The 12,623-nt window shown below is 37.1% G+C and overlaps 1 pseudogene; it reads left to right on the top strand.

Moving 5' to 3' along the window:
• Nucleotides 1-8,825: 8,825 nt before the first annotated feature.
• On the top strand, nt 8,826-10,366 carry LOC149190330 (UDP-glycosyltransferase 92A1-like; annotated as a pseudogene).
• The last annotated feature ends 2,257 nt before the right edge of the window (nt 10,367-12,623 follow it).

Here is a 12,623-nt window from a genome sequence, read left to right as displayed (position 1 = left end):
TGAAGCAGATGCGAACCTTTACCACATCATGGTAGAAGGTAAGCCATTGATCATTGTTCTTTATGTGGATGATCTGATTTTGACAGGTGATGATCATTTGATCAATTCTTGCAAGGAGTACCTTGCAAGAGATTTCGAGATGAAAGACATGGGTCTTATGCACTACTTTCTAGGCATAGAAGTGTGGCAGAAAGATAGGGAAGTATTTGTGTCTCAAGGAAAGTGTGCCAATGAGATACTCAGGCGATTCCCCATGGAGAAGTGCAAGCCCATGCAGACTCCTCTAGTTGGTAACTAGAGGAAGGAGGATGCTACTTCAAGTGAGGTAGTAGCTGCTACTGTTTATCGACAGCTCGTGGGTTCCTTGATGTATCTAGTGAACAGATGACCAGATTTATGCTCTGTGGTGAACTAGCTGAGTCAAGCTATGGTTCAACCTACCAAGCTATTTTAGAAGGCAGCGAAGCATGTGCTGAGATACCTCAGAGGCACATCTCAGTATGGATTGTGGTACAGACAGACAGAGGGAGTGAAGCTTCCGAGCTTCACAGATGCAGATTGGGCAGGGATTCCATCAAACCGGAAGAGAACCTCTGGAGGAATCTTCAACCTTGGTTCAGTTGCAGTTTCTTGGTATAGTAGGAAACAGAGGTCAGTTTCACTTAGCTTAGCAAAGGCTGAATACATGGCTGCCAGTCAGGCAACATGCGAGGCCATTTGGATGTGAAAGATTCTAGTGGAATTGTTTGGTTAGAGGATGGATCCAACTCTAATCTACTGCGATAATCATAGTTGTATCAAACTCTCTGAGAATCCAGTTTTTCATGACGGTTTTAAGCACATAGATATCAGGTATCATCATCTTCGAGACTGTGTGGTGAAGAGTATCATGTTGTTTCTGTATGTTTCGACCGAGGAACAGGATGCAAATATTTTGACAAAGGAATTGTCAAAATGCAAGTTCGAGTTCCACAGAGACAGGATTGGGGTGACTGATAATCCCTTTCTTGTTGAGAGGGAGTGTTGAAAATAGCAACAAGAAACGCTAAAAATAGCACTACTATAAATAGCATTTTGGGATACATTCCAATTTCAGTTAGTCCCTAAACTAAAATTGAGAATTAAAATTCGAATTTGATCTTAGCAGTTGTTTGTAAAATAATTAATTAATTCATCTTGAGTTAATTAGTTGTAGAAAATCAAACATGAAGTCTATGCGAAGACATGCAATAGTTTCCCCTTTGACTGAGGAAGTTATCCCTTGATTAAGGGAGATCAGGATGAGTTGTACTTTGAGTTTTAATTTGTTAGCTCAGTTAACTGAGTTAAGTCCAGTTAGATTAGTTCCAACAATTTGTGGAACTGATTGTGAGTTCAGTTAGTTAATGCATGCATGTATGTAACTACTGCACTTCAGATAACTGAATATTCTCTCATAAATAACTCATGCATGTTAGTTCAGTCAAAGACCCAGTTGGGATTAGATGATGGGACAGTGTACTATCAGTTGTAGGAATATTCCATTGAGGATATCTCTTTCATGCAGAAGGAATTCATTCCTTGGAGATTGCACAGTTACTTTTGAGTTTTGATGAGTGTGTGATGAGGTCAATTCACACAGGTGGTAGCATTGGACCCCAGGAGAAACTGCATAAGGAAATAGGAGGCTTGGAGGATTGGAGGAAGGCATACGTCGCGTCTATTCAGTCTATGAGTGGTATTGAGGTATTGTACTGAGCGCTGGATAGCTTGTGAGCTAAAGCTTTGTGTAATCTGAACATATTTCCACTTGTATGATAATATAGAGATCGGGGTTTTTAGCCGAGTCTTTCCCTAGATTATTCTTCTATGTTCATGTGTGATTGATTTCTCATTCTCTGTTATATGTGTTCTATTTGATCTTGCACAAAATTGATTAAGCCTCCGCAAGTTTGTTTGTAGAAGTAGATCAAGTATTTTGCTTTAGGATATTGCATTATCAGGTGATCTACAGTGGTAATTTCTACAGTCTTCCTCCTTTATGATTATTTAGTGGTAACCGAACCTTAAATACATTTTTGAAAATACTTTGGCTCCCCACACTTGATCAAATAAATCATTAATACGTGGCAAGGGATACTTATTTTTGATGGTCAACTTATTTAGCTGATGATAATCGATACACAATCTCAACCTTCCATCTTTCTTCCGTACAAATAGTATGAGGGCTCCCCAAGGGGACACATTGGGGTGGATGTACTTTTTATCCAAAAGTTCCTAAAGTTGCATCTTGAGTTCTATCAACTCAGGTATGCTCATGTGGTAAGGAGTTTTGGATACCGGGGCTACACCCAGAATTAGTTCAATGGTGAAGTCAATATCTTGCTTGGGTGGTAATCCAGGGATGGATTCAGGAAATACATTGGCAAATTCCTGAATGACAGGAATATTATCCAAGGAGGTCATTTTATTCTTGGTGTTGGTAAATCCCACTTGAACAACAAATATTTGACAGCCCTTCCTAATACATTTTCCTAATTGACAAACAGTAAGAGGGCACAGTTTGGTATTGGTCTTGATTCCTTGAAGTTCCTTTCTTTGTCCCGATTCTGAAATAAAACTGATAGTTTTTTGTTTGCAATCAACCAAGGACCAACATTTTTCCCATTAATCCATTCCGATTAAAATGTCATATGAACCCAAATGAGGAATGTTAAGGTTCACGTGAATGGGTTGTCCTGAGATTAATATGGGACATTATTCTGTTTTGGTAACTACCTTTCTTTTTGCCCCAGTGGCTAGTTGAACTAGCCATGGTTTTGGGAAGTTACTGCTCTGCAGTTGACACTTTTCTATCACTTTAGGACTAACATAACTTAAGCTAGCATTGGGATCAAACAAAACCAAAACATGTTGCTTAGCGATCATACCTTCACATTCAATCATGGTGGGTTGATATTCTGCTTGGCGATCATCTAGGGTGGCATTAATTCTGCGCATGCTCCTCACCACTTCTCTGATAGTGGATGCTTCCTGCATGTTTGCTAGCTGTTCCGTTCTTGCCTTATGTGGACAGTTTTTGTAGTAGTGTGGTTCTCCGCATCCCCAACATTGCAGTGGTGGTTTTGACTATTGATCATTACTAAATTTATTAACCCCTTCTGATTGTTTATGTTCGGAATAAGAAACCTTGGGTTGATTCCTTGCTAGGAATTTACTCAGAGGCTTTTGTTGTGTATTTCTACTATTAGAAAATTTTGGATTTCTGTTTGAAATAAGACTTCTTCCTTTCTTGTTCAACCCTCCTTTAGCTCCTTCGTTTTTCTGTTTCATTTGCTGATAGAAGATGCGGGCTTTCTGCATTACATCATCCATCATTTTGGGGTAGTCAAACTCAAGCTTCTTCTTCATAAAATTGGGTAAGCTACTAATAAAACGCTGAATCTTAGCCTTTTCTTCTTGCATATAAGGCACATAATGCAGTAAGGAAGTGAACCATGCCACATATTCGTCCATGGTTAAGGTTCCCAATCTTAACTCGTGGAATTCCTTGGATTTTTCATCATAATAACGTTCAATTAAATACTTGTCTTTAAAATTCTTTTGGAATTCATTCCATGTAACCTGTTCTTCGTCAAATTTTCTCACTGTTTTAATTTATTCCCACCAAAGAGTAGCCTTACCTCTTAACTGATATACTTCCAATCAAGTTTTTTGTTTATATGTGTATTCGTAAATCTAAAAATATTTGCTCATATCAATGAGCCAAGATTCTGATGCCTCCTTAGATTCTCCTTCAAAAAGTGATGGTTTAATCTTTTTAAAATCCCCTTGTAATTTAGATTTCTGTCTTTTTGTCTTGCGCTGGTCAAAAACATTATCCAAGTGCCCTTCTTTATCTTCCCCGTGTTTTTTGGCTGACTCCGCATTTTCCTCTCTATGCTGAGTTGTTGGGGTCTTATCCCTATCCTCAGCACTGGGGTCTGGATGTTGTTGGTTCTATCGATTGGACAGACTTCTTAGGATTTTCTCCTATTCTAAACAGAGTCGCTCATTATCTGTTCTTGTTTTGTCAATTAGACAAACTTCTTAGGATTTTCTCCTGTTATAGACAGAGTCGCTCGTTATCTGTTCTTAAATTGGTCATATTTGCATGGAGCTGTTGTACAGTTTCGAGTAAGACAACATTAGCTTGACGAGACTCCTCGCCCAGCTGAATCCAAATATCAGGGTTAGCATTCACATAGTTTGTTCCTGGTGAATTGGGTGGTCCTGGGCTCCTCTGCATTTTTCCCCTTCTTGTATGGAGGCGATCTCTATGTTCACATACAGGTTCACTTAGTTAAATTACAGAGATCACATTCATTGTACATATATATATAAATTCCCCAAGAGTCTCAGTGTACGAACCTGAGCTCTGATACCATTTGTAACAACAACTTAAACTACAGTACATAAAAATAAAAATATTATTACATGTCTATCTATGCATTAAATCAAACCATATGTGGTGCCATGGAGGCTAGGTGAGTTTCTATGGCACGTCTTGTTAATTTATTTCTACATTACTACCCATAGTTGGCTCTGCCATACTGTAAGGGCTCACATGGCCTTCCACGAGGCATCCAAGCTACTACCTAACTTGGAAATAAATTCCATCTGCACATGGCTCCACGCGACTTGATCCCAGGCAAGTATATTGAAGCAGTTGTCCATCATTTCACTTTGGCTGCTACATGTGGTATGGATCTCTTCCGTTGATTGGATCTAGGCGATCTGACGGTGAGGACGGTTTAGGGCTTTTCCAACTAGCCAACTCAACGTCTCCCGCCGAAGAGAAGCTCATTTTCATACTGGAGGTGAGGGTTTTGACTGCTCTGCAACGTTTCGGCTCCCGGTTTCTCCGCTGGTTCTTCGTCTTTGCCTCCATGATCCATGGCTCTATCTGTTCGTCCTCTGCAGGGAGGTAATCCAAAACCTTCACTCTTTTCCATTTTAGTTCTTTGTTATGAGTCATATTCTGTATCTACTTAGGAGTTCTTTCGGCACATAGGGTTAATACATACTCTTGTTGGCCAGGTTTGGCATCGAGCTTCTTAGACTTGATGGGGAATGGTGATTTTCATCATTAGCTGAAAAGGGTAAGACTCTATTTGTGATAAACACTTACAGTTCCTTTTATTCCTTTCCCATGCATTTTCCTAACCCCAGGAGGGATTCTATGCAAGGTAGTTGGACGACCTCCGGTTGCAATCTGCCAAGCTCAGGTAAGGTCTAGCTCTTCCCATGAATTATTGGTTTTGTTTTAGATATGATACAGGTCTTTCCCATTCAATTAATAATGTTTTCTATTGGGTTTTTGCCGGTATGCTGCTATACAGTCAAGGTGCTTTTGTGGTTAAGCTTTTGCATCTCCAACGATTATGCACACTCACAACTTTACAAATTGTTACAGGTTGGAAACCCACCACCCTGGATTCTTATGTTTGACACTTTACGGTTTATGATGCTCGTTTATTCTGGTAAAATGCATAGCTTGAACTTAGAGTGCACATAAATATGTGAAAGACTGTTTTGGTGATGTCACACTCTAGATTTTTGTAATGAACTGTATTTAAGCTTTTCTAGGTCATAAATTAGTGGCTAAATTGCCAGTTTGAATGTAATTAATCCTTCCGAAGTACTTAAATATTTTGAGGGACAGAGAAGGGGCCTCTCAGCCTTATTTCGATTTGGAGAAAAACTCTGCTACTTAATTTGTGAAGTTCGTTAAGTTATATACATAAGTTTATTTATGTGAAACTTATAAATTCCTTACACAGTTGCATATATATATCTATATCTATATATATATATATATATATATATATATATATATATATATATATATATATATATATATAGATAAAGGGTTTGTCTTCGATATCTTGTTGCTATAAGAATTGTTTATGTTTTCATAATGTAGTTATGATATATATTTTAACTTGAATATTTTTTATTATTTTCGACTTGTTGTCATACTCTGCTAAGGTATTGTTTCCTTCTAGAAGTTGTTTTACTTCTTACTTGTAATTCTGTGATTTTACTAATACAGTAGTCCCAAGAAATGGTTCTGAGCCTTTGTCTAAACAAGAATTTGCTTTAGGGTTTTACTACACTTTCTGTCCGGATTTAAGGGTTTGACTTATTTCCTCGAAAATGGCCTCTTTCATCCGACTCTAACTTGTAGAGGTTAGTTAAGCCAAAAGGAAACAAAAAGGTTCTTGCATCATTTTGGGTTTTCGTCAGTATTTTACGAGTGAACATAATATATATTTTTCTTATCAAGAGATTAGTTAAAAGGGACTCATTGTCTGTTAGTTATTTATATACTACTGCATATGTAATATTCTACACTAATGCATATTTATTATTGAATATTACTGCATAATTCTTTTGCTAATTCTATTACTGCAATCAAATAATTTCTCATAAAGTAATACCATCCTTTAATTAAAGCCTAGGATACTTATCTGTCTTAAACTTGTAAATATATGAATCCAGATTCGTCTGGAAAGTCTCTCCTCCCAGCCTTGAGCCTGGCGATTACGTCCAGGCTCTCCCTCGAGCACTTTCTCTGTTTCACACCTGGATTATATCCAGCTACAGTCAGTGCCTTGGGCCTTAGGACTCCACTATCCAGCCTCAAGTCCTGCACTCTGTTGACTGTAAATGAGAAACTTCCCACTGGTCTTTTCCCTAGCTCTAGGATAGCCCTCTTTTTCCTTCTTTTCCCCTCTATATTTCCCTTTCCAGGGCAAGGGTGTAACTGTTTCTTGTTAGCTGTTTCTTTTAATTAAAGCAAACAATTATATTTTATTAACATGTCTAAATTCCTAATTAATCATAAATTAGGTAGCAACTTGTTATCTGGCTTTCCAACCCCAGTCAATGTCATAATGTAAAAGAAATAAATGCAATAAATCATAAAATTGAGTTTAATAACCACAGTAATTAGTGTTACAGAGGGTAATGAAATACTGAAAATAAAATATGATGAATGTAAATATGAAACATGATTTCAAATTTCAAAATATATTATAATATATTTTGTTTTTTATTTTATGTTGTTTGATGTAAAATATTTGTATTATATATTTAAAATTGTTTTTTAATATTTTGATTATATTTAATATTATATTGCTTTAAGTATAATGTTTATATTACACATTAAGTTATTCATTATTATATTTGGTGCAGGGTAGGAATAATGCATTGGGTAAATTATTGACTACCCAATTAGTAATCATTTGACCAAAAATTAGAAATCTTTGTCTAAAGTTAATTTTATAAAAACATTTTTATTTTTATTTTTTGAAATACTTTTTTTTTTAGTTTTCTGGTCATCTATTGGTTAGGCTTTTATTTTGCAATGATTTCAGAGTACTGGTATGACAGTACTGACACCAATACTGACTATGTGCCCCGTCAATATTATATATTTGCAATCGTTACTGGCATGGAATTAATCACTAGCTTGCATCCTTATATTTTACATGTGTTCTCCTACTGCTCGGCATAACGTGGGTACAACAACTTTAATAGTCTGTATTTAATTATGGAATACAAGTTGCTAGTATAAAAAATTTAGATCAACGAAAAGCCAATAAATTCACATCAACGATACTTTATGTCATTGTGTATTGTGATTTGTGCCACCTGTCTTTTTATCATTTTCCTTTGTGTATCATTCCATCCCGTATAAATAAAGCTCTCTGAGAAAACTTATTTTCCAGGATTTTGACTTTGGAGGAATAGGCATCCTTCGTCAAGACATAATGGTCATGAAAAGCAAATATACTTTAAGCTAGTTTTTAAAATCGATTTGTGAAAAATACTAATAAATTATTTAATTATATTTTATTTTCATTTTGAAAATATTTTTTTCATTATTTTTTATATATTAATTAACTTAACTTTTATTTATTAAAAATAAAAAATATTTTGTATATCATTTAAATTTTAAAATTAAACATTCATTAATTTTATTATATTTATTCAAAGGAAAGGTAAAAAAAAAAAAGTTTTAATGTAATTTACTTTTACCTTAGTTGCATATATCATTATTTTAGAATTTGGAATGTAGTGAAATGGTTTGTCTATTTAGTTAATATTGTTTTACTTAATTATGTAGAAAAAAGATAAAATCTAGTGGTAGGTGTGGTTTGTTTGTAAATTTTATGAATAATATGAATTAATTTATTTTGAAATTTTAGTTAAACTTTAGTGAAACTTTTTATCAATTAAAAGCCGTAATTTTATGGAAACAATATTATTACTGAGAAATAACGTTGGCAGTTTAAACAAAAAGTTCATTTTAAACTCCAAATCGTTGTGTATTCAGAGTTGTAGAAGTAGGAACCTTAAGTTCCAATAGTGTAATCTGCATAAATACATCACAAAATGACATACAAAAAAGTTGTATACATTAAAAAAAAACATTTAATTTACTAATTTCAAATTTCAATAATCAAACTAAACAACACATAATCCTAACTATCTTCACTCAACTCCCACTAACTTGTTTATGAAATTTTATACTAAAATCCAAATATAAACTTAATTCAAACTAACACATACTTAACTCAATTAACTTCACACTCTCAATCTATACTACTTTACATGAGTAATTACTATTTCTAGCCATATAACGTAAAACCTACCATGCTATGCCTTTCAGCTTTTAGTAGTAACTAGTGCGATTTTTAACCTTTAGCAATAACTGGTGTGATTTTTAAGCTTTACCAGTAACTAGTGTGATTTTTGAGCTTTGCTAGGAAATAGTTGTTTGCAAGCTAGATCTCAAAATGGAAGCGCCGCAAAGGATAATATGTAATAGTAGGCCTCACGTGGTGATGTTTCCTCTGATGGCCCACGGTCACATCATTCCCTTCTTTGATCTCGCCAAGCTTCTTGCAAAGCGAAGGCAATTTATTGTAACAACCGTCAATACTCTTAAAAATGTTAAGCGTTAGAGGCGATGGAAGCATGGATATCAACCTGGAGGAGCTGCGATTTCCGAAGGGCATCGACGGCCTGCCCCCAGATGTGGAGAACACTGACGCTCTTCCATACAATCTCTTTTTTTCTCTCATACGCAGTTGCGAGATGCTTCAACACCCCTTTGGGCAACTGTTGTGACGCCTCTTTGATGGGCCAGGCGCACGCCCGACGTGCGTTGTCACTGATATTTACTTCGGTTGGAGTCTCGATGTCACCAACAGAGTCGGGATTCCGAGGGTGACGTTCAACACCATTGGGGCATTTTCTACATCTGTGTATTATTCTTTGTGGTTGCATCTTCCCCACAAGCAGAACAATTCCGATGTATTTTCACTCGCTTCTGATTTTCCAGACGTCTGGTCTCATAAATCTCAGCTCCCTCTCAGCCTCAGGATGACCAATGAGACTGACCCGTGGTATTATTTTTTGAAGCAGCAGATACCCAAGAATCTCCACAGTTGGGGTACCCTGCTCAACACCTTCGACGACCTGGAATCGGAGTTTCTTGAACATATGAAAACGAATGGTTGTTGTTGAGCTTGGTTAGTAGGTCCTTTGCTACCAGAGGGTCTCCTCGGGGCTTCGAACTACAAGGGCTATTCGATTCAAGTGCCCACGCGGGTCAAGGCAACAGGGCACGCTGAGGGAGATTGTCTACTGAACTGGCTGGATTCTCATCCTCTGTCATCGGTTCTTTATATCTCATTCGACACACTAGAGATAATCTCATATTCCCAGACACAAGAATTGGCACTGGGCCTGGAAGCAAGCAGACACCCAATCATCTGGCTCATGAGACCACTGTCTGATGAAGTGGCAGACGGTTCATCCGATTTTCTGTCTGACGGATTTGAGAAGAGAATGATTGAGAAAAAGTAGGGATTTCTCATCAGAGAGTGGGCACCGCAGCTGTTGGTTCTCTCCCCACCCATCCATCGACTTCCTTAGCCATTGTGGGTGGAATTCGATTGTGGAGAGCATAAGTCGGGGGGTGCCCATTATAGGGTGGCCCATGGCAGTAGATTAGTTCTATAACTCGAAGCAGTTGGAGCACATGTTGAGCATGAGCATGGAGATTTGCAGGGGTGTCGATGCAGAATTGCAGAGGACGAATGTGGAGAGCACTATGAAAGTGCTGATGGAGGAGAAGCGTGGTGGAATCACAATGAAAATGAGGGCAATGGTGATGAGAGACTTAGCTACCAGGGTAGTCACGTCGGACGAAGGCAGAGTCGTCAAAGGTTCATCAGTTGCTAACGTTGATGATTTCATAGCAGAAATCAACAACCTGTTCTGCATACCAAAACCAGGAACGGAAGCCAATGAAGCCTCCATGGAAGGCTAGTACTTCTATTGATTAAATGCATCCTTTTTCCATGTTATAGTATTGTGATTATGTTACACGTTTGTCTACCATTATGCCATATGCTATTATTGTGTTGTTTTAATACTATATTTCAATCCATGCATTCAACTGATTATGTTACACGTTTGTTTGCCATATGCTATTACTGTACTGTTTAAATACTATATTTCAATCCATGCATTCAAGTGATTATGTTACACGTTTGTCCGCCATATGCTATTATTGTGTTGTTTTAATTCTATATTTCAATCCATGCATTCAAGTCCCTGATGGCCGGAAGAGCAGGGCCAAGAAAATTGATAGGATGAACAATTTTCATGCAAATTACAATATTGTAAGGCCCGTCGAACATGGATTAATTTTAATTTGAGATTTTAAGATTCAGTATTAGAAACGAAGTAGGATGTGGATTGATTTTATATATATATATATATATATATATATTATTTTATATATTAAATTGATTTTCATATATATATATTTTAAGTTTTTTTATACCTTAAATTGATATTATTATTATTTTCTAGCTTTACAATTTAGTGTTTGTATTAGGGGATCTGTTGGCTTAGTATTAGTATTAAGGAGATGTATTGGTTCTAGATTTTTTTATTTATTTATTTTTAATAATTATATTAAAATTTAATTAATAAGTATATAAAATTTTATTTTTTACAATAAATTATAAATATAATAAGATTTTTAACCATGTATTTTTAATCTGTTTTATCATAGATATTATTAATTTACAAATAAGATGAACAAGAGGGATTGTATGATAGGTTTTGATATTTACATTTCGTCGGACCGTATGCATGTAGGACGGCGGACGCGGATGAAAAGCTGGGGTTCCAAGTTTCTACAACTGTTGAACTCCATGGAGGGGCGCAAAGGGGGGAGCTCCACTCCCTCCTACAAGCAGGCAGTGGCCAGCCGAGGTAAGAAACCAATAGAATCTGACAGAGGTCCTTTAGGAGAAGGGAAAAGGAACATGGAAGAGGATCAAGATTTAACCAAATCAAGGGAGGAAAATAGCACAAAATAAAATGAAGAAGAAGATAAGAAACAGGGAGTAGAAAACAAAGCGCGAAAGGGGCCATGTAAACCCAAGGCTGAGGTCACACCCAGAGTAGTTTTAAATGATCCTGCTCTGTAAGCGCGCAGGGACCACATGCAGACCTATGCTATCATTTGTAAATTCATGGGATTATGGCCCGCTGAAAAGGCATTACAAGAGTGGATTAAATACCATTGGAAACCAAAAGGAAGCATAGACCTACATCTTGGTTCAAAGGGTTTCTTCACTGTGGTCTTTACAAATATCGAAGACAAGGACAGGGTGTTTGAAGGAGGGCCCTACTTCTATGTAGCAACAGGACTCTACATGTGATCGTGGATGATGAATTTTGTCCCGGAGCGAGAGACTTTCACTTCAGTCCTGGTCTGGGTAAGACTCTACTCCCTACTTCTTGATTACTGGCAAACATAATCATTATCTGCCATAGGAAATAAACTAGGGTGTTTTGTCAAAGCTTCTGAGGCCACCAGAAGGGGAAAATACACTTCCTTCGCACGAATGTGTGGAGATGGATCTCTCTAGAGCTCTATTGGATGAGGTCATCTTGGAAGTTTTTGATGAAGAATGGGTGCAAACAGTAGATTATGAACATATCCCTTTCAGATGTCATAGGTGCCATGAGCATGAGCACCTATTTAGAGACTGCCCTCTCTCGGTAAAATAGAGAACAAAAGTAAAGCTACCACAATGAAAGATACTGAAAGCTTTCACAAAGTGGGATATAGAGGAAAAGGGGGAAAAAGGGGGCCAAAGCTACATCAAACAGAAGGGCAACAGGCTAGTCTGAACAGGTTCCAAGTTCTCGAAGAAGAGGAAGAGATAACAAAATTAGATCAGTTAATGGAGGGAAGCCCAGGGGAGAAGGAGAAAGAAGAAGATAGTGAACAAACACATGATATGAATAAACAGAAAGAGACTATGCTGAGTGATGGAGAACTGGATATGGATCAAGAAATGACCTAGAGTGAGATGGAAATGGAGGATCATGAACTGCAGGAGATTCTTGATAGATAACACCTAGATCTGGAAGGGTTCTTGAAACAGGGGACCATGGGAGGGGTAGACTCATTACCTCAAGAAGATTTCAACAGAGTACAACAACTGTTCTTATGGAAAACTCAGGCTAAAGGGCTGGAAAGGCAAAGAAACAACGAAAGGCAG

This window comes from Pinus tabuliformis, chromosome 3_1 (assembly GCF_031772625.1).
Source record: "Pinus tabuliformis cultivar Carrire ecotype Pingquan chromosome 3_1, CPIR1, whole genome shotgun sequence".
Classification (NCBI taxonomy): Eukaryota; Viridiplantae; Streptophyta; class Pinopsida; order Pinales; family Pinaceae; genus Pinus; species Pinus tabuliformis.
This window is presented reverse-complemented; position numbering and strand designations above follow the sequence as displayed.